This window comes from Macaca thibetana, chromosome 20 (genome assembly GCF_024542745.1).
Source record: "Macaca thibetana thibetana isolate TM-01 chromosome 20, ASM2454274v1, whole genome shotgun sequence".
Classification (NCBI taxonomy): Eukaryota; Metazoa; Chordata; class Mammalia; order Primates; family Cercopithecidae; genus Macaca; species Macaca thibetana.
In genome coordinates, this window is record NC_065597.1 from 37716652 (window position 1) to 37744515 (window position 27864).

General features: G+C 43.9%; 1 long non-coding RNA gene across 1 annotated transcript; it reads left to right on the forward strand.

Annotated features, from left to right (window-relative positions):
- The first annotated feature begins 1209 nt into the window (after positions 1-1209).
- LOC126944994 (uncharacterized) lies at positions 1210-27718 on the forward strand. Its single transcript, XR_007722265.1, has 3 exons — positions 1210-1732; positions 26155-26276; positions 27464-27718. It is a non-coding gene; the product is annotated as an uncharacterized LOC126944994 (long non-coding RNA).
- The last annotated feature ends 146 nt before the right edge of the window (positions 27719-27864 follow it).

Consider the following 27864-nt stretch of genomic DNA (forward strand, 5'->3'; position numbering starts at 1 on the left):
AACCCAAGTAGTCTGGCTCCCAAGACTCTATTACAAAACAGCAATGGTACCTGTTGCATGGGATTGCCACGGAGAATTTCACTGAGGCAATGATGTATGCAAAGCCCGTAGTATTGTATTGTACCAGACACCATATCAGTAAGCTCCATAGTGATAGTTAATATTATTTAACAAATGACTATTTACTTAAAAAAAAAAAAAAGAAAAGAAAAAATAGTCAAATGAGGCTATGCAAAGCACTGACCCGCTTTGGTGGGAGTTACACATTAAGGCACTGTATCAATTATCCATTGATGCATAACCAATGATCCCAAAGCCTGGTAGCATAAAACAACAAACATGTATTATCTCATAGTTCCTGTGCCTCAGAAATTCAGGAGCAGCTTAACTGGGTGATTCTGGCTTGGGTTTTCTCATGAGGTGGCAGTTATGATGTCACACAGGGTTGCAGTCATCTGGAGGCTTGACTGAGACTGGGGCATCCACTTCCAAGATGACTCATTCACATAGTTGTGGGAAGGAGGTTTCTGATCATTACCATGTGGTCCCCTCCACTGAGTTGCTTGAGTATCCACACAACATGGCAGCCAACTATCCCCAGAGCCAATGATCCAAGAGAGAACAAAATAGAAGCCACAGTGTCTCTTATCACCTAGCTTTGGAAGTCTCATTCTGCCATTTCTGCAATATCCTATTGTGGTTACACAAATCAGCCCTATTCAATATGGGAGAAGACTACACAAGGGCACTAATGCCAAGAGTCAGGGGTCACTGGGGCCATCTTGGAGGCTGGCTACTTGTCACTGATACATCTATGTAGCTTAATTTAGCTCCTGCTTTCCTTTCTAGGAAAACACACTTCTGGAATTTCAAAATACCAGGTGCCTAAGAGCCCAGGACAGAAACCTGATTCAAATCTTCCTTTTAAAAGGATGATTTTGTTGGTTTTATTGGTTCACGTAGCTGAGGAAAACAAAGGTGGAAAAATAATAATATCTGACATTTACTGAGCTCATATTACATGCTAAGCCCATGTTTCAACTCACCTAATCCTTATAAAGACCTTATGAGGTAGGTGCTGAATGTAAAGCAGGAAGCAATCCAGGGATCTGAAAGCACTGGTAACTTCTTTATTCATTTCGGCTTCTGTCCCAGTGCTGATCTTCTCTCAGACTCCTCCAGGTGGCAGGTACACAGTCATCATTAACTCAGTGGCCATGGCCTGAGAGTTGCTGATGCAAAGGGAAAGAAATGGTTTCTCTTGCCTAGTTTCAGTTGTAAAATCCCAAGGAAAACTTCTGATTGGCTCAGCTTCGGTCATATGTTCATTAGTGGGCCAACCATAACGGCCAGAGGGAGTGACAGGAAGTGGCAATTCCTTGGAGAAACTAGGGGTGATTCTATCATAAAAAGGTGTGGGGGAGAGTAGATCAGGCAGACATAATCACTGAAGGAGGAGAGGACAGGAGATTTATAGGAAGAAGATCTGTGAAGAGGTTTGGGAGGAGTTAAGAAGGGAAAGCAATCAGTCATTTTTCCAAAGGCCAGTCTGCAGGGCTGGGACTGAGCACAGGCTGAAATCAAGGTTGGACCATCTCTCAGCCCTTCTCAAGCCCTCCAGGCCTAGCAGTCTCCATCTGATCCCATATTGGAAATGGGCATGGAAGACGCCACACCTTTCTCAAGCTTTCCCTAGGAAAAGAGGTGGGTGAACTGGCCTGAAGAATCTGAGGTCAGACCCAAAGTAGCCCCTCACTGGCAGGAAGGTTCTTTTTGGTCTCACTTTTTGTCTTAAACATATCAGAGTTTGCATCACACTCCATGAAACTTTACTGTGTGTCTTGTTATAAAGGTAGTTTATACTGTAAAGACCTTTAAATAAAATTGTTAATTCAGGGCCTATATTCACCCTGTGGTCTTGGTAGCTGCTGGGATGCTGCTGTGTACCATAGAGCTCTCGGTGCCCTGGTTCAAGAAGCTTGGGTACATATGGTTGGCAAATCCAGACCCCAATGGCATGGAGTACAGCAAAGGGCAGAAGGATGGCATTGATGTGGGATACTCCTGGGGGATTCATACTTTGCCCAAAGCCAGCTTGACATTCCCCCTTCTCTTCATTGAGCCTCCATCCCTGTTCTTCATTCACACTTGAACCGGAACTGGGGAGAGGGTGCATCTTGGGGCCGAGAGACTATCCTGGTGCTGGGTACATCCCATGACCCAGTATTAATAAGCACTCAATAGATATTCACCAAATGCATTGCTGCTTTAGAATTCAGCAATAAAGTTAGATGTTTCCTAAAAATGTCTTTTAGGTCTTTATGAAAATCACTTTGGAAATATTTCATAAAATAAGAAAAAATCACCAACTACAATCATAAAAAATAATAATTTTGTAAAAATATTCTAATAATTATCAAATATTGTAACTGTTTATATACAATTATAAAATTTAGCAATTATAAAAGACAGTAAGAGTTGTCCTTTGTTCAGTTTTTCCACGTAACAGACTTGGCATTGTGTTTTCCTCTATGAGGTCAATATGAGAGTAAGGTTTGAAAACAGCAGTCACTCTATTTTTTATTGTTTTATATCCTCTCCTTGCCACAACTGAGTGCCCTAAATATATATCCAGCTCCTCCTGACCCCCACCTAAATATTAAGTCACCATCGACTAGCCTTTTGGGAGGCCAAGGCAGGCAGATCACCTGAGCTCAGGAGTTGGAGACCAGCCTGGGCAACAAAGTGAAACCCCATCTCTACTAAAACACAAAAAAATTAGCTGGGCATAGTGGTGCATGCCTGCAGTCCCAGCTACTTGGGAGGCTGAGGTAGAATAGCTTGAACTTGGGAGGCGGAGGTTGCGGTGAGCCGAGATCTCACCATTGCACTCCAGTCTAGGTGACAGAGCAAGACTTGTCTCAGAAAAAAAAAAAAAAACAAACAGACACAATTGAGACTATGGGGTCAGCCAGCAAGGCTGGGACTGGGGTACCCTGACGTACACTCTCACTGATTCTCCTAAGATACTCCTTTTTTGCCTACATAATGGTCAGGCCAGGAGGTCTCCACACCAGGCTCTGTTCTTCTGGCGGGCCCCTGACCTTTTGCGTCCTGGAATAAAGCAGAAGAGCAGGATGGCATGGCCGTGCTGGAAACAGCACTTGGGAAAAGGCCACAGACTCAACTGCTTGCTCCACAGCACGCACGAGGGCCACTGCCAAAAATATAATTACCCAGAAATGTGGAACCAAGACAATGCAGCAGAGGAGACTGAGCAGGGACAGTGGGGGAGGGACGGAGAGGCTGGAGGAAGTAGGGCTGGTTCTGAGGGACGGACAGAGTCCCTCTCAGTGGCCCAGTGAGCTGAGGCTGGAGAATAAGAGGCCCCAGGCACCAGGGAAGATGCATCTGCAAACTAGAAGCTTCTAAGGAAGTTGACTTGACTCTCTAACCTTTCTGGAAAGAGAGAAGCCCTTTCCATCCTGCAAAATTGTGAATGGTCACTTTGTAATGGAAGAATCAGGCCATCTTCCCTAAAGAGAAGCAGAGGAGGAACCCACGCAGCTCTCCTCTGCCCACTCCGTGTTAGGCAAAACTAATCTCCCTGCTCCTCAGAGAGGATGGGAACAAAAGGTGGGCTACAAGCTCATCTGTGGAGAAACTACAGAGGAATATTCGCTGAGATCTTCGACCTAGAGGCTTTAGTGCAACTGCTAAGCTCATTTCAGTTCGTGTGACACTCTTGTGCCAGTCCTCACTGGTATGATAGTTACAGAAAAGCTGGCATTCGTCTTTGCTCTAACAATGCCCCCATCAACGTACAATCTATAATAAATGATTATTAATGACAAGTTATGGGGCACCTCTGAATTGCTATGACTATCTCCAACCCTGAGAATGTGTCCTAAAACACACCAATGCATAGATGTGACATTGGAAATATTTAGTGACTGGGGCCTCAACTGCATCAGAACCAGCAACCAACCAGCAATCGGAACCAAGGGGACAAGGTTCTGAGACATTATCCTGTGCCTGGCATTGACAGGTTGGTTTATGAGTCATGGGAATCTCCAGGAGGTCCCAGGGAAGCGCCAGAGCAGAAGAGGGGACACTTGGGGATTTCAGGGCAGTGCTATTTACCAATTGACATGGAACTATTTCTTTATTTTAAAAACAGAGAGGCCAGACGCAGTGGCTCACGCCCGTAATCCCAGTACGTTGGGAGGCCGAGGCAAGCGGATCACTTGAGGTCAGGAGTTTGAGACCAGCAGGGCCAACATGGTGAAACCCTGTCTTACTAAAAATACAAAAATTAGCCGGGTGTGGTAGCACTCACCTATAATCCCAGCTACTAGGGAGGCTGAGGTAGGAGAATCACTTAAGCCTGGGAGACAGGTTGCGGTGAGCTGAGATCTCGCCATTGCACTCCAGTCTGGGTGGCAGAGCAAGACTCTGTCTCAAAAAAAAATAAATAAATAAAAATAAAAATAAATTAAAAAAAATAAAAACAGAGCCAACTGAAAATCCACATATGAAACCATGAAGTTGCATCCCTTCTTCATTCACACCATATGCAAAAATTAACTTAAAACGTACCACAGACTTAATGATAAGAGCTAAAACTATAAAATTCTTAGAAGAAAATATAGATATAAATGTTTGTAACCTTGGACCAAGGAAAGCCATCTTAGACACCAAAAACACAAGAAACCTGAGAAGAAATAGATCAAAATACAAAACTTGTATGCAAAGGATGGCACCAAGAAAGTAGAAAGATAACCAACGGAATGAAGGGGAATATTGGCAAGTTACATATCTGATAAGGGAATCATATCTTGAATGCAGAAAGAACTACTACAGCTCAGAAATAAAAGACAAACAAATATGAAAATGGCAAAGGATCTCAATAGACATTTCTCCAAAGATAATATACAAATGACCAAGAAACACGTAAAAAGATGTCCAACAACATTAGCCATTAGAGAAATGCAAATCAAAACCACAATAAGATACTACTTTGCACCTGCTAGGATGGCTATAATTTTTAAAATGAAAAATGACAAGTGTTGGCAAGGATATGGAGAAATTGTCACCCTCATACAATGTTGATGGGAATGCAAAATAATATAATGCCTTTGAAAAGCAGTTTGACAGTTACTAAAAAAAATTAAGCAGTTTCCTTATGACCCAGAAATTCCACTTCTATGTATATAGCCAAATGAATAAAAATGTGTCCATATAAAAAAACTTGTACATAAATATTTATAGCAGCATTATTCATAATAACCAAAAATGGAAACAACTCATATGTTTATCAACTGATGAACAGATAAGCAATGTTGGTATAGCCATCCAGTGGAATGCTATTTAACCATAAAAAGGAATGAAGCACCAATATACACTCCAGCATGAGTGAACTCTGAAACCATCCTAAGTGAAAGAAGCCAGTTGCAAAAGATCACATATTATATGATGCTGTTTATGTGAAATGTCCAGAATAGGCAAATCCATAGAGACAGAAAAAAGATTAGTTGTTGCCTAGGGTTACAGGGACTGGGAAGAAATGAGGGCAACTGCTAATGGGTACATAGTTTCTTTTTAGAGTGATGAAAATATTCTAATATTGACTGTACTGATGGTTACACAACTCTGTGAATATACTACATGCTGTAGAACTGTACACATTAAATGGGTGAATTGCATAATATGTGAATTCTATCCCTGGAAAGTCATTAGATGTGCCACATTGGCCAATACACAAACATGCTGTTTAAAAATGCAAACATGAGTGTGCATGAGTGCATGCACAAACACACCCCAAGCAGACACAAACATGAGAAGAAGAAATTGAGAGAAACTGATCAATACGAATGGTTGTGAATATTTTTTACAAGGGTGGCCACAAAGAGTGAATTCTTGCTGCATAGTTTTGGCATAGGAGGTCCTGCTGAAAATACATATAATTTTACCTCCCCAAAAGAATAAGAAGCTTTTGTGCCCTCAAATAATTATGTTCTGGAACTTTCTTATTTGGGCAGTTTCTAGGAGTTGTACCTGTATCCCTATTATTACAGAAATAGGACTCCCAATGGTAATATTTGAAGAGACACCTACATGAAGCTTATAAAATCCTGGTGCTGTTTCCCCCTCAGAAAGAACACAGTCTCCCTGCCATACCAGCAAACTGCTTCTGCCTAACACCAACCGATGAGAGGCAGTGGAAGAAGATGCTCTCTGGGAAATTACAATGCAATGATTCAGTTCCATGTCTGGGAAAGATGGAGGCCTTGTAGCTCACACCCAGGCCACGGCAGGGAGCCCTGAGTTATATACTGTGTGGGGACATGAGGGAAGGCTATTTGCCAAGCAGAATAAATCCATGTCTTTCTCAGAGGGGCCTCCAAAGTAACAAATGCACTCACTGATTAAATGCAGTTCCAGGGCAGATGAGTTTGGGTTCAGGAAAACAATGTGGCCCGCTCGATGACTCATCTTTTGTGCTGCTGCACACTGTCACCACACTTGACTGTGCTGCCACTACTGATATCTGACACTTGTTGAGCACAATGATAAATACTTACATGCTTATCTCATTTCATCCTCAGAACCACTCAATAAGGTCAATGCCATCATCACGACCACTTTGCAGGTGGAGAACTGAGGTCCAAGGGGGCAGATGAAGTTTTGAACCCAGTTCTGCCTGACACCATTGCCAAGTCATAATCACTTATGCTTCAAAAGCAGGAGCTCTGAACACAGGCTTACAAACCAAGAGGGGAGGAATGGCAGAGGAAGGGAGAAGCTTGTTCCTTGTTTTCTTTGGTCATGGCATTGAATTATTGTTGAAATTCTCGAGAGGCAACATTTCTGAATACAAGAAGCATATGAGAGAAATATCCTCATCCAAGATACAGGAAGAAAAGAAATTGGAGAAATTATACTGAAAAAAAAAATCTCTCTGCACATATTTAGGGAAGACAGAAGGAGCAGGGGCGAGTGAGGAAGATAAGACTACAGAGATGCCAATCAAAGACTGGTCCAGGTCCTCTTACCTTAGTCCACTCCACAACACAGACAGAAACCCCTCACCTCATGTTCCAGCAGCAACCAAAAGGTCCTCCTGTGAAGGACACTGCCTCCTTCTCTTTTCCTTCTCCTTGCATTCCATTCAGGGATCCTACCCATAGATGAATGAGAACAGGTTTAGAAAACACATTTGCCCAGTGTAGACTTAACCTGAAGTTTCTCGGTAGATCCACACTGAGCCAGGGGGAGAAGTCTGTGGGACAAGAAGGAGAACATCAGCTGGGTGCAGTGGCTCACACCTGTCATCCCAGTACTTTGGGAGGCTGAAGCAGGAGGATGACTTGAAGCTGGGAGTTTGAAACCAGTGTGGTCAACATAGCAAGATCCCATCTCTACAAAAGAAAAAATTTAAAAATTATCCAGGCATGGTGGCGTGTACCAGTAGTCTCAGCTACTCAAAAGGCTGAGTCAGGAGGATCACTTGAGCCCAGGAGTTTGAGGCTGCAGTGAGCTATGATTGCACCTCTGCACTCCAGCCTGGGCAACAGAGCAAGACCCTGTCAAAAAAAAAAAAAAAGAAGAAGAAGAAGAAAAGAAGAAGAAGAAGAAGAAGAAGAAGGAGGAGGAGGAGGAGGAAGAAGAGGAAGAAGAGGAGGAGGAGGAAGAGGAGGAGGAAGAGGAGGAGGAAGAGGAAGAGGAAGAAGAAGAAGAAAGAAGAAAGAAGAAAGAAGAAGAACATTGACTGGGGCCAGAAGGAGTAGCTGAAGTTTCAGCACCAAGTCTAATGGGCCACCACTTTGGTTTCCTTCTTTAATTACTTTTTTTTTATTTTGACATAATCTCAGATCTACAGAAAAGCTGCAAGAATTGTAAAAATAATTTCTAGGATGCCCCAATTAAAAGACACAGACTGGCAAATTGGATAGAGTCACGACCCATCAGTGTGCTATATTCAGGAGACCCATCTCATGTGCAAAGACACACATAGGCTCAAAATAAAGGGATGGAAGAATATTCATCAAGCAAATGGAAAGTGAGAAAAAGCAGGAGTTGCAATCCTAATCTCTGATAAAACAGACTTTAAACCAACAAAGATCAAAAGAGACAAAGAAGGATGTTACATAATGGTAAAGAGATCAATGCAGCAAGAAGAGCTATCTATCCTAAATATATATGCACCCAATACAGGAGCACCCAGATTCATAAAGCAAGTTCTTAGAGATCCACAGAGAGACTTAGACTCCCACACAATAATAGTGGGAGACTTTAACACCCCACTGTCAATATTACATAGATCAACAAGACATAAAATTAACAAGGATATTCAGGACTTGAACTCAGCTCTGGACCAAGAGGACCTAATAGACATCTACAGAACTCTCCACCCCAAATCAAGAGAATATACATTCTTCTCAGCACCTCATTACACTTATTCTAAAATTGACCACATAATTCGAAGCAAAACACTCCTCAGCAAATGAAAAAGAGTGGAAATCATTACAGTCTCTCAGGCCACAGTGCAATCAAAGCAGAACTCAGGATTAAGAAATTCACTCAAAACCTTACAACTACATAGAAACTGAACAACCTGCTTCTGAATGACTACTGGGTAAATAACGAAATGAAGGCAGAAATAAAGATGTTCTTTGAAAGCAATGAGAACAAAGACACAATGTACCAGAATCTCTGGGACACATTTAAAGCAGTGTGTAGAGGGAAATTTATAGCATTAAATGCCCACAAAAGAAAGCAGGAAAGATCTAAAATTGACACCCTAACATCAAAAATGAAAGAAGTAGAGAAGCAACAGCAAACAAATTCAAAAGCTAGCAGAACACATGAAATAACTAAGATCAGAGCAGAACTGAAGGAGATGGAGACACAACAAACCCTTCAAAAAATTCATGAATCCAGGAGCTGTTTTTTTGAAAAAAATAAACAAAATAGATAGACTTCTAGCCAGACCAATAAAGAAGAAAAGAGAGAAGAATCAAATAGATGCAATAAAAAAAGATATAGGGGATATCACCACTGACCCCACAGAAAAACAAACTACCATCAGAGAATACTACAAACACCTCTGTGCAAATAAACTAGAAAATATAGAAAAAATGGATAAATTCCTGTACACATACATCCTCCCAAGTCTAAGCCAGGAAGAAGCTGAATCCCTGAATAAACCAATAACAAGTTCTGAAATTGAGGCAATAATTAACAGCCTACCAACCAAAAAATGTCCAGGACCAGACAGATTCACAGCCAAATTCTACCAGAGGTACAAGAGGAGCTGGTACTATTCCTTCTGAAACTATCCAAAGCAATAGAGAAGGAAGGAATCCTCTCTAATTCATTTTATGAAGCCAGGGCCACCCTGATACCAAAACTTGGCAGAGACACAACAATAAAAGGAAATTTCAGGCCAATATCCCTGATGAACATCAATACCAAAATCTTCAGTAAAACACCTGCAAACTGAATCCAGCAGCACATCAAAAAGCTTATCCACCATGATCAAGTCGGCTTCATCCCTGGGATGCAAGGCTGGTTCAACATACGCCAATCAATAAACACAATCCATCACATAAACAGAACCAATGACAAGAACCACATGATTATCTCAATAGATGCAGAAAAGGCCTTCGATAAAATTCAACATCCCTTCATGCTAAAAACTCTCAATAAACTAGGTATCAATGGAACATATCTCAAAATAATAAGAGCTATTTATGACAAACCCACAGCCAATATCATGCTGAATGGGCAAAAACTAGAAGCATTCCCTTTGAAAACTGGCATAAGACAAGGATATCCTCTCTCACCACTCCTATTCAACATAGTAGTAGAAGTTCTGGCCAGGGCAATCAGGCAAGAGAAAGCAATAAAGCGTATTCGCATAGGAAGAGAGGAAGTCAAATAGTCTCTGTTTGCAGGTGACATGATTGTATATTTAGAAAACCCCATCATCTCAGCCCAAAATCTCTTTAAGCTGATCAGCAACTTCAGCAAAGTCTCAGGATGCAAAATCAATGTGCAAAAATCACAAGCATTCCTATACACCAATAACAGACAAACAGAGAACCAAATCATGAGTGAACTCCCATTCACAATTGCTACTAAGAGAGTAAAATACCTAGGAATCCAGCTTACAAGGGATGTGAAGGACCTCTTCAGGGAGTACTGCAAACCACTGCTCAAGGAAATAAGAGAGGACACAAACAAATGGAAAAACGTTCTATGCTCATGGATAGGAAGAATCAATATCGTGAAAATGGCCATACTACCCAAAGTAATTTATAGATTCAATGCTATCCCCATCAAACTACCACTGAATTGGAAAAAACTACTTTAAAGTTCATATGGAACCAAAAAAGAGCCCACATAGCCAAGACAATCCTGGGCAAGAAGAACAAAGCTGGAGGCATCATGCTACCTGACTTCAATCTATACTACAAGGCTACAGTAACCAAAACAGCATGGTACTGGTAGCAAAACAGATATATAGACCAATGGAACAGAACAGAGGCCTCAGAAATAATACCACACATCTACAACCATCTGATCTTTGACAAACCTGACACACACAAGCAACGAGGAAAAGACTCCCTATTTAATAAACGGTGTTGGGAAAACAAGCTAGCCATATGCAGAAAACTGAAACAGGATCCCTTCCTTATACCTTATACAAAAATCAACTCAAGATGGATCAAAGACTTAAACGTAAGACCTAGGACCATACAAATCCTAGAAGAAAACCTGGGCAATACCATTCAGGACACAAACAACCCCATCAAAAAAAAAATGGGCAAAGGATCTGAACAGACACTTCTCAAAAGAAGACATTTATGCAGCCAATAGAAATATGAAAAAATGCTCATCATCACTGGTCATTAGAGAAATGCGAATCAAAAGCACAATGAGATACCATCTCATGCCAATTAGAATGGTGATCATTAAAAAGTCAGGAAACAACAGATGCTGGAGAAGTTGTGGAAAAATAGGAACACTTTTACACTGTTAGCTGGAGTGTAAATTAGTTCAACCATTGTGGAAGATAGTGTGGCGATTCCTAAAGGATCTAGAACTAGAAATACCATTTGACCCAGCAATCCCATTACTGGGCATATACCCAAAGGATTATAAATCATTCTATGATAAAGATACATCCACATGTAGGTTTACTGCAGTACTATTCACAATAGCAAACACTTGGAACCAACCCAAATGCCCATCAATGATAGACTGGATTAAGAAAATATGGCATATATACACCAAGAAATACTATGCAGTCATAAAAAAACATGAGTTCATGTCCTTTGCAGGGACATGGATGAAGCTGGAAACCATCATTCTCAGCAAACTATCACAAGATCAGAAAACCAAATACCGCTTGTTCTCACTCGTAGTGGGAGTTGAACAATGAGAACACATGGACACAGGGAGGGGAACATCACACACTGGGGCCTGTCAGGGGGTGGGGGGCTAGGGGAGGGATAACATTTGGAAAAATACCTAATGTAGGTGACAGGTTGATCAGTGCAGCAAACCACCATGGCACGTGTATACCTATGTAACAAAACTGCATGTTCTGCCCATGTAACCCAGAACTTAAAGTATAATAATTTTTAAATAAAAGAATGTCTACAAGCCTTTCACCCAGATGCCCCATCTCATCTTTCCCTCTCAAATGATAGACAGATACAGATATATACAAGTACATAAACATACACAAGCATTACAAATAGAGACATATGCATATATACAAGTACATGTATACACAGGTATACATACATGCTCTCTCTCTCTGTGTGTATATATATATATGCACACATACACATTAAAAACCACTGGTACCTGCAATTCCTATTCAACACTGCAGAGCTCATTAGATCTTTCTGCTTCCCATACTGGTAATTCTCTTCCCATCAGTGAGAAACCTGGCTCCCACTACGCACAATATATTTACTTTTTGCCTAATCCCAGAATACAATCAGTATTTTCAGAATTCATCATTTATTCATCTGCAAAAAAGAAACCTCCCATCTAGCATTTAAGACTGATTAGTCCCAGGAATTTGAGACCTGCCAGAGCAGCATGGCGAGATCCCATCGCTACAAAAGATTTTGAAAATTAGCTGGGTGTGGTGGCATGTTCCTGTAGTCCCAGGTACTTGGGAAGCTGAGGTGGGAAGATGACTCGAGCCCAGGAAGTTGAGGCTGCAGTACGCGGTGATTGCGCCATTGCCTTCCAGCCTGGGTGACAGAGGGAGACCCTGTCTCAAAACAAAAACCAAAACAAAAACAAACAAACAAACAAACAAAACTCAGAGTTCTTTAGTCCTTATTCCAAGCACTGTGCTCCAGTCACTGGTTCAGCCCCTCTCCCACCTCCACCTTCCTTTCAATGTGGTTGCGTGTTTCATTTGAAATACAGTTGACTTCATTTGTTTCTACTTACATCTCATTTTAAGATTTTTTTTGTTCCTCCTTGTTGTCTTTTCCTTCCTTTTTTCCTTCCCTTCCTTCCTTCATTCTTTCCTTCCTTCCTGCTTCCTTCCTTCCTCCTTTCTCTGTCTCTTTTTCTTTCGTTTTGAATACATGAAATCTTAACAGGGTTCCAAGAGTCAGAACTATATGAAAAGATATGCTCAGGGTAGTGTCGTTTCTTTTTCATTCCTTCTCTGCTTTCGGCCTCATTACCACCTACCCCCGTAACTAACCAATCTCATTATTTCTGTCATATCTTTCTAGTTCTGCTGGTTCTTTTTTTTTTTTTTTTCCTTGCACAAAGGGGGAAATATTTTCTTATTTCCCCTCCCTTCTTACACAAAAGGTAGCACCCTACCTTAACAGTATGCCCTGGAGTCATCCCACATATGTCCATAGATATCATTCTTATTCTTTTTTACAGCCGCATAGAACTCCATTGGGTGAATACACTGTAATCACCTAACTAATCTCATGTGTGTGGGTGTTTAGATTGTCTCCGGTGTTTAGATTGTGTCCACTGTTTTGCAATTACAAACAATGTAGCAATTAATACCTTGTGCATACATATTTTCACATTATGGGAATGTTAGCTACTTTTAAATGTTATATATCAGTAAGGATTAGATCCAACTTTATGTAATAGAAAACTCAAAATAACAGAAATATATAATAGGTTATTGCTAGCCACACAAAAAAAGATCCAGAAGCAAGAAGTCCAGGTTGTCACTGTGGCTCATGAGGGAACCTGACTCCTTCTGTCATTCTGTTCTTCCATTCTTAGTACGTTATTTCCATACTTAATTACCTCATGTTCTAAATGGCTGCTGATACTCCCACCATCACATTCATGCCCCAGGAAGGAAAAGGATGTAAGATCAAAAAGGGCTTTCTTCAGCTGTCACTTTTTTATGGAGACATTCTGAAAGTGTCTCCCAACAACTTTCACTTACATCTTATCTTCTAGAGTTCAGTCACATAGCTTCAGGGAGGTTGGGGAAATAGTCTTGCAGCTGGTCACACCACTACCTTCAGTATTTTATTTATTTATTTATTTATTTTTAAACGAAGTCTCACTCTGTCACCAGGCTGGAGTGCAGTGACGCGATCTCGGCTCACTGCAACCTCCACCTCCCGGGTTCAAGCAATTCTCCTGCCTCAGCCTCCCAAGTAGCTGGGACTACAGGCGCATTCCACCATGCGCAGCTAATTCTTGTATTTTTAGTAGAGATGAGGTTTCACCATGTTGGCCAGGGTGGTCTCCGTCTTTTGATCTGATCTGCCCACCTCGGCCTCACAAAGTGCTGGGATTGCAGGCGTGAGCCACGATTAGGATTTTTTAGTTGAGGAGGAGGGAGAAATCGTGTATTGGTTGGGTAACTAGCAATCCCTACCACATGTTACTACAATTAAATTTTCACTCCTTCTATCACTGCTATACAACCAGTACACATTTTGTTTATGAGGGTGTCCTAAAAAGTCACTTCTCTCCCCCGAGTACTTTGGGATAATTTGAGGTGCATTCTCATAGTTCTGAACCAGTCTAGGGCCCTCCCTGCTTGGGGACCAGTGGGAGTGATGGCCACCGGCTCCACGGGAATGTCCAGGAGAATGCATTCACTGGGGCCACCCTGTTATATGAACCACCAGGAGCGACAGGTGTTTTCATGAGAAGGGAAAATACAATGATTGTATTAACCCGTTTTCATGCCGCTGCTAAAGACATACCCGAGACTGGGCAATTTACAAAAGAAAGAGGTTTAATGGACTCACTGTTCCATGTGGCTGGGGAGGCCTCACAATCATAGTGGAAAGTGAAAGGCACCTCTCACATGGAGGCAGACAAGAGATGTGACCTTGTGCAGGGAAAATCCTCTTTATAAAAGCATCAGATCTCGTGAGACTTATTCAGTATCACGAGAACGGCGTGGGAAAGACCCAACCCCATGATTTAATGACCACCCACTGGGTCCCTCCCATGACACATGAGAATTGTGGAAGCTACAATTCAAGATGAGATTTGGGTAAGGACACAGCCAAACCCTATCAATGATCCTTCAACAAGCAAAGGAGATAAACCCAAAAGCCAGATGCCACTATCTTTCACCAGAGGTGAAAGTAACAATGTACTCAATGTCACCAAGAGAAGCAAATGTGTCAAGAGACTTTAAAAAGTGCCCAGGTTAATCCTAGAGGGAATAGGGACTGTCATACAAAATGGCGTTACATACTAAAAGATGCTGTCAGGAGTGCCAGTAAAGGCAAAGCGCTTATGTGTGAGTTTGGGAGCGGAGCCTGCAGAGGGATGAAGTTCAGTTGGGTAGGAGGAGTGGGGACTGAGCTGTTGGATTTCTGCTCCAGAACAAAGAAAAGGGGACTCTCACAGTGGCTCGGTGAAAAGTACTAGAGTGTGATGGAGCTGAGTTCACACCCCAGCTTTATGAGTGACAACCATAAAGTCACTTCGCTCCTCTGGGGCCTCAACTTTCTCATCCACACTCTGCTTTCTAGCATGAAGCTGTGGGGAGAATTGAAGGATAGATTAAAGATTCAACAAGGCAGTTATTAATCATTAATAGTTACTGCCATGGCTGGGTGTGGTGGCTCACACCCATAATCCCAGCACTTTGGGAGGCTGAGACTGGAGGATCGCTTGACCCCAGGAGCTCAAGCTCAGCCTGGGCAATACAGCAAGACCTCATCTCTACACATAATAAAAAAAAAATTAACCAGGCATGGTGGTGCACGTCTGTAATCCCAGCTACTCAGGAGGCTGAGGTGAGAGGATTGCTTGAGCCCAGGAGGTTGAGGCTGCTGTGAGCCATGATCATGCCACTGCACTCCAGCCTGGGCAACAGAGCAAGATCCTGCCTCAATTTTTTAAAAAATAGTTACTATCATATCATTTAGTATGAAAGTTCTCAGTCAGTCCTTCCCTACGTGTTCACGTCTGGTTACCAGACCCTTCTCCCACTTGGACGGAGGTTTACAGAAAGGAGGAGGGCAAACACCTTCTTGGGAGATGCCGAGCTACAGCCCCCCAGGGAGAAAGGGTAGAAAACCACAGGTAAGGGATTTTCCACACTTCTTAGGGTTGACCCTCCTAACCGTCTGTCAGGTAGAGCCAGACAGCATGACAGGCCCAGGGGCCCACAAGAGGCCACCACACGTCAAGATATGGAAAGTTTCCCTTTTTCATGCCCTAACATGCTGGATCTAAAGGAGTTTTGTCCCCAAGGGGCTGTTCATTAAGGAATCACTTTCCTTACACTCAGGACTCCCGGGATGTCAACGTATAATTTAGTATTGTCCCAGTGACCACTGGCTGTGCAGCCCTGGACACGTCTCAGTCTCTGGAAATTGCCCTCCCTTTCCCCTCAGGGTGTTCTGAGACACCCATAAAAGCTCTGCTCTGGATGTTTGAAGTACCAGAAAGTGCTCAGGTTGACAAAACAAATGTGTCTGAGTAAGCACCTTAGTTCTTACTCATTAAATTCTTGGATAAGACCAAAAAAACAAAACAAAACAAAACAAAACAAAAAACAAAGAAAACAAATAAACAAAAAAAACCTGCCATTAATTGAACACCTACTATGTTCCTATACTTTATATGCATTCTCTCATCTCACCCTTACAACCATGCCACGGGTGTGGGAAGCAGCTATTATCATCCCCATTTTGCTGTAGATGAGATTCAGAGAGGTTATGAGGCTTGCCCAAGGTCATAGAGTCAGCAAATAGCAGATTTAGGATCCAAACATAGTGCTGTCTGACACCAAATCTATAGTCTTAAAAAGTTGGGTATGGGCCAGAGGTTGTGGCTCATACCTGCAATCCTAGCACTTTGAGATGCCATGGCAGGAGGACTGCTTGAGGCCAGGAGTTCAAGGGTACAGTGAGCTATGATTACATCACTGACTTGCACTGTCCACCCTAGGCAATAGAGTGAGACTGTGTCTCAAAAAAAAAAAAAAAAAGGTCAGGTCCTTTGGCAGAAGGTCTTTCAAAAGCTCAAAAGTGCAGCTTGGATGGGAGGGTGTCCTCTGGTGTGGGTCTTCCACAAGTCCCCAGAAGCCTTCATCCTACAAAAGACCCAATCATGTGCAACGACAGCTGCTGGCACACAGCATCCACTGGTTGAGATGCAGATTTCCCCCTTTGCTTCTCAGCCACAGTAAAAGCAAAGTTTATTTTCATTGCCCCGCTTCCCCATGTTGGAAGAAAGCAGAGCCTGGGCCCCACATTCCATTCTAAGTAAGGGATGGGAGGGCTATTAAATCTAATTAAGATGATTTTTGCATTTTGAAAGAAGTTTTACACACACAGACATACACACGCTCACCCCTCCCCCTAGGCAGAACCTTTGCATCATTTCCAGAATTGAGCTTGATGTCAGCCTGGTGCCACACTCACATCTGCCCACAACCATGAATCCATCTACAGACAGGTGGGCAGTCAGCATGCCATTTCAGAGGCTGCTCATTCAGATTTGGTCCGTTGAGACCAACACAATGCCTCACGCCTATAATCCCAGCATTTTGGGAGGCTGAGGCAGGAGGATCCCTTGAGCCCAGGAGTTCAAGATTAGCCTGGGAAACATAGCAAGACTCCGTCTTTACAATAAACAATTTTTTAAAAAAATTAGCCTGGCATGGTGGCATATGCCTGTAGTCCCAGCTACTCAGGAGGCTGAGGCAGGAGGATTACTTGAGCCTGGGAGGTCAAAGCTGTGGTGAGCTATGATGGTGACACTTCACTCCAGCCTGAGTGACAGACAGAGTGAGACCCTGTCTCAAAATAAAATAAAATAAAATAAAATAAAATATAAACAAAATATTTGGTTAGTTCATTGCCTGGGTCTGTCTTCTCCCTCCCCTTTGGAAATTTTTTTTTCTTTTTTTTTTTTTTTTTTTTTTTGAGACAGAGTCTCACTCTTGTCTCCTAGCCTGGAGTGCAATGGCACAGTCTCGGTTCAGTGCAACCTCTGCCTCCTGGGTTCAAGCAATTTTCCTGCCTCTGCCTCCCAAGTAGCTGGGGTTACAGGCACCCGCCACCATGCCTGGCTAATTTTTGTATTTTTAGTAAACAGGGTTTCACTTTGTTGGCCAGACTGGTCTCAAACTCCTGACCTCAGGTAATCCGCCTGCCTCAGGCTCCCAATGTGCTGGGATTACAGGCACAAGCCACTGCGCCCAGCTGGAACCTTATTGGATTTCCCTTGCTCCCCGACTCCCCCATGCTCCATAAAGGAAGGCAATTGTGACCTGTGAGTAACTAAGATTCAAGTCTTGGGAATGGAATAAGAGGGATGGGACGCCACTAATAATGGGCTGTATCTTCCCACTCTGGCCTGAGCAGTCATTGGCCAATTGAGGAAATCAGTGCTCTAAGACTGTCCTTCTCAAAGTGTGATCTGTGCACCAGCATCATCCACATCACCTGGAAACTTAGAAACCCAGGGCCTTAGACTCCACCTTAAGACATGCACATTCATGTCCGTGAAACTCCGCTCCAAGATCTGAAGACCTGGAGCCCTCCCCCACACCCCACCCTAAATCCAGACAGCTTAGCTCTCAGGAATGAGTACCTTGACACATGAATAAATAGTTCTTCCAGAAGGAAAGTTTGAGAAATATTACATGCCAGGCTCCTCCCGAGTGCACAAAATACATTAGCGTATTCATGGCCCTGATAAGTCCTGCATTAAAGCAACATATTTACTTGTGTTTCACTGAATGCTTCCCAAACTTATTTGGCCACAAAATCTTCTTTTCCTAGAACACCCAATTGTAGAATGTATTTTGGGAAGCACTGCCTTTACTTGTAAGAGAGGAAACCACAATTCTTTACCTCATCTTTAGGATTAGGCAGCTGTGCAAAATATGAGGTTGCATTTTAATAACCAGTTCCAAGACCTCAGGATGTACAAATCAGAAACCTATTTTAAAGGTGACAGGCAAGTTTACACCAATTACCTTTAACTAGAGTCACACCCTCCTATTTCCAGGATTTCAGCCTCAATTCCCACGGTCCGTCAAACTCAACATTACCTAGCCCAATTTCATTACAGAATGTGGCTCTCTGATAACATCACCATTTTTTCCCTAGGTTCTTCCCTCCCCTGCTTATTAATCCCCTACTCACCCCTCCCGGCCCCCACCCCACCACATCCCTGCACTGCCTTGGCCTCTCCATCTAATCAATTGCCAAGTTCATTAGATCTTATCTCCGTTATGTCTTTCAACACTTCCCACTCTGTTCCTTCTCCCTATGACTAACCCAGCCTCTTGCCCCCAGGCACCCTCCTGCCTTTATTTCTCTATAATTCATCCTACTCCCTGCAAATAGAAAGATTTCTCAATGCACATATGTGCTTCTGTCACTCATGGGCTCCAGTCCAGGCACTTGCTTAATTCTAATTCTAATAATATTATTCCCATTTTGAAGATCAAGAAACTGAGGCAGTGAGAGGCCACGTGACTTGCCCAAGGTCACATATATCATGAGCGGTGGCAGGAGGATTTGAGGTTGGAAATACGGTGCCAGAAGCTGAACGCTTGGTCCCTGCATAAATGCATTCTGCACCATGGCCTTCTAATTGTCCTGCTCATACCTGCTGCCTCTGCCATGCAATATGGCACTGCGGTGGAATATGGCAACATTCTCCATCTCTAGCCATCAACACTGTCATGAAATTGCTGCCCAAACGCATCAACTGAGGCACCTGAGATGCAAAATTTCAGAAGGCGCTCTGCACTCTCGCATCCCCAGGATGCTTTTGCGGGAGGGCATCCTCATGTGCCCTCAGGTGGCCAAGCGCCTTCAGGTGGTGCTTTCATGGAGGGCATCCTTATATTTTGCAGTGTGGGCACCTCGCTTGCCTCACCCTAGTCCTGGCTCCACTCTGCACACATCATGTCATTTACTCCTTAGAAGAAGCCTGTGTTGTAGGCTGGTATCGTGATTATCATCATCAGCATTTTACAGATGGGAAAACTGGGGTGCAGAGGAGTAAAGTGATTTGATTTGCCTAAGTTGAGGTCCAGACTTAAACCCTAGGCCATCCAACTTTAAAGCTATGCTCTAACCCACAGGGCTCTGTGGGATTTGTTTATGGCCCAAGAATAGCATAAATGAAGTCTGTACTTAGCAGAGTGCTGGGGCATCCGTAAGAGGTGCGCTGGATGGGGCACAGGGGCAAGAGCACACTGGGAGGGAGGAGGAGCGCACGGGGAGGTGGAATTTGAGATGAGACGAGAAGCAGCTAGGATTTCAACAGGTGGCACTTCGGGGGAGGGCATGCTAGGAGGAGGGAACGGGAAGTACAAGGTCCAGGGGCTAGGAAAGGGCAGGGGCTGTTCCAGGACAGTGTGGAGCTGGGTTTGGCTGGGGCACAGAGCACGTACACAGAAGGCAGTGTGGAGAGGCACTGGCTGGGGACAGGCCAACACCCGAGCACCCCTGGTGTGGTGGGACAGCTTTATCCAGCTACGTCCCAAGATAGGGAGACTTCTCTTGGGGCCAGAGTGAGCTTCAGACCCCCACTGAGTCCAGCACCTGCCCACATCTGTGGAACCCAGATGGGAGCAAACCTTTGTCTTTTCTCATTGGAGCTGAGTGCTTTGCCCCTGCATAAATGAATTCTGCGCCATGGCCTTCTAGGAGTCCTGACAGCGTGGGAATGGGCCAAGGGCTCTCAGCTTGCCTGGGGCCTCGCTCTATTGTGTCTTGGCCCCACTCAGTATGAAATAAGTAGGACCCAGAAAGCTCTCGTGGGCCAGGAGCACAGGCGAAGTCCTAGGGTGCACGGAGGAGGCAGAGTCACAGGGGCTGGTGTCTGGGCTCTTGCGGAGGTGAGAGCAAGGAGGCAGATATCAAAAGAGGGCTTGGCCACATGCACTGGGGGAGAGGAAATGGCCCATCTTCTCCCTTCCCTCTGCATGTAAAAACACATCCTGATTGCCACCATGCTAAAAAGCCTGGAAATGTCTTCTAAGGAAGACTGGATTGCCCTGGTTTTAGGGACATGGGCTCTTTCTCAATTACTTATGTCCAGATTGCCCTCCCTACAAATCCCACCTGGGGAAAACATTAATCCCTTAATGCTGTGGTCCCCACCCTTTTTGACACCAGGGACCAGTTTTATGGAAGATAATTTTTCTAGAGACTGGGGTGGGGGGATGGTTTCAGGAAGATTCAAGTGCATTACCTTTATTGTGTACTTTATTTCTATTATGATTACATTGTAATATGTAATGAAATAATTATACAACTCACCATAATGTAGAATCAGCGGGAGCCCTGAGCTTGTTTTCCTGCAACTAGACAGTCCCATCTGGGTGTGATGGGAGACAGTGACAGATCATCAGGCATTAGATTCTCATAAAGAGCACATAACATAGATCGCTCGCATGCACAGTTCACAATAGGGTTCGTGGTCTTACGAGAATCTAATGCCTGCTGATCTGACAGGAGGTGGAGCTCAGGCGGTAATGTGAGTGATCAGGAGCAGCTGTAAATACAGATGAAGCTTTGCTCTCTTACCCACTGCTCATTCCTGCTGTGTGGCCCAGTTCCTAACAGGCCACGATCATGTGGTCAGGAGGTTGGAGACCCATGCCTGTAATGGGCTCCACAGCCACCCAGCTCTCTTCCCGCTGGCTCCCATCATACACTTGGTGTGGTCTCCCAGTGTGTCTGTCTGGACTCTCTTCTAAGACACGTGTTCTCAGCTGAGAGAAGCATGTCAGGGCTAGGGTGGAAGCTGCTGTGTCCACAGCTCAGCCCCACATAGCTTCACTCCCACTCCACATCTCTGTCCACATGGGGTGCCTTCTTGGTCCCCAGGAGAGCTCCCCACTGGAATCACAGCAGAGCAGGCCTATGGGTGCCCACAGCTGTGGCCTCCCTGCATGGCATCAAGGAAGTGGTTGGTAAATACTGGTTCAATGGAGTCATGAATGTTTCTAACGGGGTCTCTGCCAAGTCTCCATGCACCTGACACTTGGTTACTCAGCAAAGACCTCCCAGGCAACTGTTACCTGCCATCTACAGTCACTAAGTCTTCTCAGTAACTCCTCCAACGACCACTTCTTTATTGTAATAAAATATATATAACAGAAAATGTGCCATCATAACCATTCTCTCTCATTCAAGTCTATCATTCAGTGACATCTACATTCACATTCACAATGTCATACAGCCACCACCATTACCTGAGTTCCAGAATATTTTCATCACCCCTAAAGGAAATCCCATACCCCATTCCCCCCTCCCCTAGCTCCCACCCTCAGCCTAGGCAACTGTTCATCTGCTTCTTGTCTCTATGGACTTGCCTATTCTGGACATTTTGTAGAAACGGAATCACACAATATGTAACCTTTTGTGTCTACTTTCTTTCACTTAGCCTAATATTTTCAAGATTCTTCTGTGTTGTAGCATGATCAGGACTCCATTCCTTTTTATGGCTAAATAATATTTCATTGTATGAATATACCACAAATCATCGATTCATTCATTGGCGGACATTTTTATTGTTTCTAGCTTTTGGCTATACGAGCAGCGCTGCTATGGACATTTATGTACATGTTTTTGTTTGCACATCTATTTTCAATTCTCTTTGGATATATCCAGGAGTGGAATTGCTGGATCATATGGTAATTCTATGTTTAACTTACTGAGGAACCACCAAGTCCTATTACCATTTCGTTCTGAGATGCATACACCTTTATCATAAGACATCTAGAAAATGCATACACACATAAGAAAACATTAAAATCACAAATAGTCCTGGTACTTGAAGATAAACATTGTCAGCTGTTCTGAATGTTTCCCACTAGAATTGTTTAGAATGCCTAAATATATACATATTACTACATAATTAAAAGTTTATACAAAAGTGGTATTGTATAAACGCCATTTAATGCCACACTTTAATGCCACCTTCTCAACGACAAGCCTGATTAAAACCGAACCTCAGTACTTCCTGCTACTTCCCAGTATGATTTTACTCCCTGGCATTTGCCATCCTCCATCTCATCTATATCGTGCTTATCATAAACAGGATTGCTGACTGTTTTGTGCAATGCCTGGCACACAGAGATGCAATAAGTATTTGTCAAGTGAATTAATATTTTTAAATGAATGAAAAGGCAACCCATTCAAAATTTAAACCGAATTTCAAATGCATTTGCCAATGTGCAGCAGAAATGGTTGTGCATTATTTCCTGTTGGTGATCATCTGCACAGGAATCTCCACAGCCCTCGTTCTTTCTCCAAATGCTTTATCTGAGGCATAAATGTGGTCCCTGGGAATCCTGTGGGCTAGAATCAGGTCATCACCAATCCTTGAGCTTTCTGAGTTTGATTTTGCAAGGAGGCTCCCTCATTTCCATCCCAGGCTCCCAGAAGGGCAGGGGGCTGGGGGTGGAAAAAATCTTCCTGAAAAATCTCCAACAGCCAGAGCCCATTTGGTCCTAATTTCAGAACGGGCTTCTTCCGAACTCCAACCAAAGCCAAGATCCCCAAAGGGAGACCGCGTCTCTGCCTCCACCTTCCTGTCCATGTCAGAGCAATTCTCCCAGCCACCTTGTCACAAGCCCGCTGTGCTGCTGATATTAGTTACAGATGATGGCAATTAGAGGCCGAATCTCTCTGGCTCCTGGTAGAATATTGAGACAGAGCTACAGCTATTTTAAGATTTTAAGCAGATTTATACTTAGTGCTTCAAAGAAGGCCAGCCAGCAAGGAAAATATGGTAACTGTTGCTTTAAATTATAGCTATCATTACTTCAAAAGGATATTCAATCAGAAACCACTGAAGACTAAAACTATTTACATCTCCTGACACTTAAAAGCAAGCAAGCAGTTTTAGCCTGTCAGCCTTGGACATGTTGGCTACAAAGAGAGAGGTACCTCTCCGGCCTGCAAAGGAAAACATTTTCAAGGGAGCAGGAACTGAGAAGGTACCTTGGGAGTCCTCCTGCTCAGAGCTTGCCTGCCATCTCTCTCCCACAGCCTGTAAAGGAAGAGTTTGGGATCTGGGGTGTGTGACTCTGCCCAGGTCTGCAGACAGCAGTCTCCAAACCCCTGGAAAAGGTGGCTCTGTAAGCCAGGATGACTGCCCTTTTCTGCCTGGCCTCTGGCTTTCAGGTCCCTGCCCTGGGGAAATCCTGTCTCATCCCATTAATACAATTCCCAGGACAGGGCTGCCTCCTTCTTCTTCCTGGATTCCACTGCCTGGACTGGACAGCAGGGCTGGGTGATATATCGAGCAGAATCAGAGCCAGTGGAGCCCTTTGTTAACAGAGAGTGGCCCAAAGCGTGGGCTTTGAGGATAGACTTCTCCAGGTTAGAGTTCAGGCTCTTGAATTTACTAGCTGTGTGACCTTGGACAAGCCACTTAACTTCTCTGAGACTCAGCTTCCTTGTAAGTAAAACTGGGATGATTCAAATCTCCCTTTCATATGATTTTTGAGAAACTTCAGTGAGATGATATGCAAAGAGCACTTTATTAGTTAGAGTAATGCCAGATGCTGTAACAAATAGTCCCGACAATTTCAGTGGCTGAACACAATAAACTTTCCCTTGCCTGACAATTCAAGGAGGGTGTTTCTAGTCAGCAGGCAGCTTTTCTCCCTGTGATTATTTGGGTGGTTTGGAATCCCTCCATCCATATCTGTCATCTCCTGGGGTTCAAATGTCCTCTGCTTCTAGTCTCAGGAAGGAGAAAGAGGCAGTGGGCTGGGCCCTCTGAATGCAGAGATGAATAACATTTCACAGGTTACCCCAACTCAATAGATCTGTTAAGGAAAACCTCTTTTGCTCTGTGTGTGTCTATACCCTCCCACCCACCAGAACTTCACATTTGGAGTTAGATGCCCTCCTACTGGTTGCCATAGCCTTGTGCTCATGCGCATCAGCCATGGCCCCTAGAATGTAATTTTGTGGGCAGAGTCTGGACTTCCATTTTTCACAGAACAGAAGAACTCAGCACCTGGCACACAAGAGAGGTTCAATAAATATCGGCTGAAAGAATTAAACAGTAAAATCCAGGACCCTGCCACATTCCCCAACAGGGCAGGTACAGATTAGTGAATGTTCCTAAATGGGTGATTAGAAAATGTTACCGCTTGGCAATCTGGAGAAAGAATATTGTAGGCGTTTCCTATACCAGAGGAAAACTATGGCCTGTGGACCAAACTCAGTCCACTGCCTATTTTTGCAAATGTTTAATGTTTTGTTATGTGTGTATGCATTTTCTAAACATCTTATGACAAAGTTGTATGCATCTTGGAACAAAGTGGTAATCAGACTTCGTGGTTCCTCAGTCAGTTAAACATAGAATTACCATATGATTACTAAAAAGTCAGGAAACAACAGGTGCTGGAGAGGATGTGGAGAAATAGGAACACTGTTACACTGTTGGTGGGACTGTAAACTAGTTCAACCATTGTGGAAGACAGTGTGGTGATTCCTCAAGGATCTAGAACTAGAAATACCATTTGACCCAGCCATCCCATTACTGGGTATATACCCAAAGGATTAGAAATCATGCTGCTATAAAGACACATGCACACGTATGTTTATTGCGGCACTATTCACAATAGCAAAGACTTGGAACCAACCCAAATGTCCATCAATGATAGACTGGATTAAGAAAATGTGGCACATATACACCATGGAATACTAGGCAGCCATAAAAAAAGGATGAGTTCATGTCCTTAGTAGGGACATGGATGAAGCTGGAAACCATCATTCTGAGCAAACTATCGCAAGGACAGAAAACCAGACACTGTATGTTCTCACTCATAGGTGGGAATTGAACAATGAGAACACTTGGATGCAGGGTGGGGAACATCACACACCAGGGCCCATCGTGGGGTGGGGGGACAGGGGAGGGATAGCATTAAGAGAAATATCTAACGTAAGTGACGAGTTAACGTGTGCAGCACACCAACATGGCACATGTATACATATGTAACAAACCTGCACATTGTGCACATGTACCCTAGAAATTAAAGTATAATAAAAAAAGAAAATGGACTACTACAACTAAAACAACCCCTTCCCCCCCAAAAAAAGAATTACCATAAGATCTAGAAATTCCCCTCCTGGATATATACCCAAAAGAATTGGAAATAGATGTGCAAACAAAAACGTGCCCACAAATGTCCATAGCAGCACTGTTCATAGTAGCCAAAAGCCAGAAAACGTTGCTGTTTTGCGCCTGTACACAAGGGGCCTGGGAAATGGAGACCCTGGCTGGGTTACTGCCTCCCAGGGTGAACTCTACACTACGGCAGAAAAAGCTCAACTTTTTGGTGGACAGGTAGCTGCTCTCTGCCTCAAGCACTTAGGGCAGTGTTACTCATTAATATTAATATTTTAACTGTAATTGTTTTCTAATTCAACCTTCCAATTGTACAAATGAGATCCAGGGAGATGAGTGCAAGATTACGGCTAGTCAGTGACAGCACTAGAAGTGGAACAGAACTCTCTTGGCCTCTGACCCACCCTGCGAGCCAGGAGAAGGAAGAAGTTCTGACTCAGGGCTATTTGCTTCAGATAGGCAGAGACTTTGGAAAGTTCATTCCCCAAGACTTAGGAAGCCAACATTTCACGGCTGCTGATAATTTTGTAGGATGGAAGAAGGTCAGTTTTGCTCTTCTCCTGGGTTCTGGAACCTTCCTAACCTGCTCTGCTCATCTGGAGCCCCAGCCCACTGTCACCCCTGCCCTCATCTCCAGACTCTTCTTCCAGCAAGTAAGAGTCACAGCAGGTACCACGCTGGGCGGAGGCCCATGATCTCCAGGTGGGAGGAGGTGACTGCCTGTCCCTGCTCGGAAGCTGTTAAAAAGAACACCTTCTTCTTGCCTTGACCCCATGGCCCACTCTGCCTCCAGCTTGGGGTGGGTAAGGCATGTCCCTTGTTGTCTTGGGCTCACCTCAGCTCCCCCCTTGCCATATAGGCCTTGGGTGGCCTGAACAGGTACACACAGGCTATGCAGCCTGAGAGACAGCAAGGTGGGGCAGGTGGTGGCATGGGAGTAAGGTGGATGCTGTGTGTTACCTGGGCAAGTCACTTCCCTCTCTCGGCTTCCACTTCTCCAGTGCCACCTGTTCTGCCTGGCTTGTGGGGCTGTAGAGGGTGGGGTAAAAATCTGCAGGCATGACAATGTCTTGCACAGTGGATGCTTGCTGATTTTTCAACCTCTCCTACTAAATTCCACCTTCTTTTCATAACAGTAATTGGATTTGTGTGCGGGAATTACCTAACACTCCCCCACTGTGTGTAGTCTTGAAGGACTGTCAATCAAGTTTCCACACCCCTTCCCTGCCCAATGGGTGTGTACATGACTCCAGATCAACCAATCAGAAGCTTCCCTGGGACTTTGAATCTTGAGTGAAGTCACAGAGGACGGGAGAAAAAGAGAGAACGGCTGGAGTTGTTTCTTCCCAGCAGGGCAGCCTGATCCCACCCACTTGTACACACACACATGTGCACACACTCTCACGCATGGATACTCACACTCACACTGTCACACACACACACTCACACACACACACAGATACACACTCACATGCTCACACACACAGTCACGCACATATTGTCTCTCACACACCATCACACTCACACATTCACACACTCACATGCTCGATAACACAAGCACACACTCTCACGCACTCACACAATCACACATGCTCACAAGCTCACTCACATGCTCGCACACACACTGTCTCTCACACACACTCTCTCTCACACACACATACTCGCACACACACTCTCACATACACACACTATCACATACTCGCACATACACACATTTACACTGACATCTGAGTCCTACAGTACTTGCAAATCCTCCCTAAGGATTTGCTTGTTTCTTCAAGGAGGCCATTAGCCCCTTAAGGGATGACCTCCTATAATTCTGGATTTTTCTTTTCCCCAGTTAGGCTTGCAAAGCAGGGATGGAGGGATGGAGCACCAGCTTCTGTGTCAAGCAGAGCGGGCTGCACTCCCAGCGCCCCGGTGCCTCTGGCTCTTGAGGCTTGTTCCTCATCTCTAGCTCCACAGAGTTGTCCAGAGGCTCACAGTGGGAATACATCAATAAATTACCTATTGCATTAAAATGAGTTGTTACTATTATCACAATTGTTATAGACACTTAAACCTGAAGGCAAATAAATGATTTTTAGCTGCAAAATGGATCCTATTCTTTTCGGGGGGATGGCTGGCGTCAAGGAAGGTTTTGCTCCGAGATCTAGCTTTTAGGTCCTGAACTCAGATCCCCCTGATGATTTCTCAGCACCCACCATATGCCAGGAGTCACTCTGGGTGCTTTTAAATAAA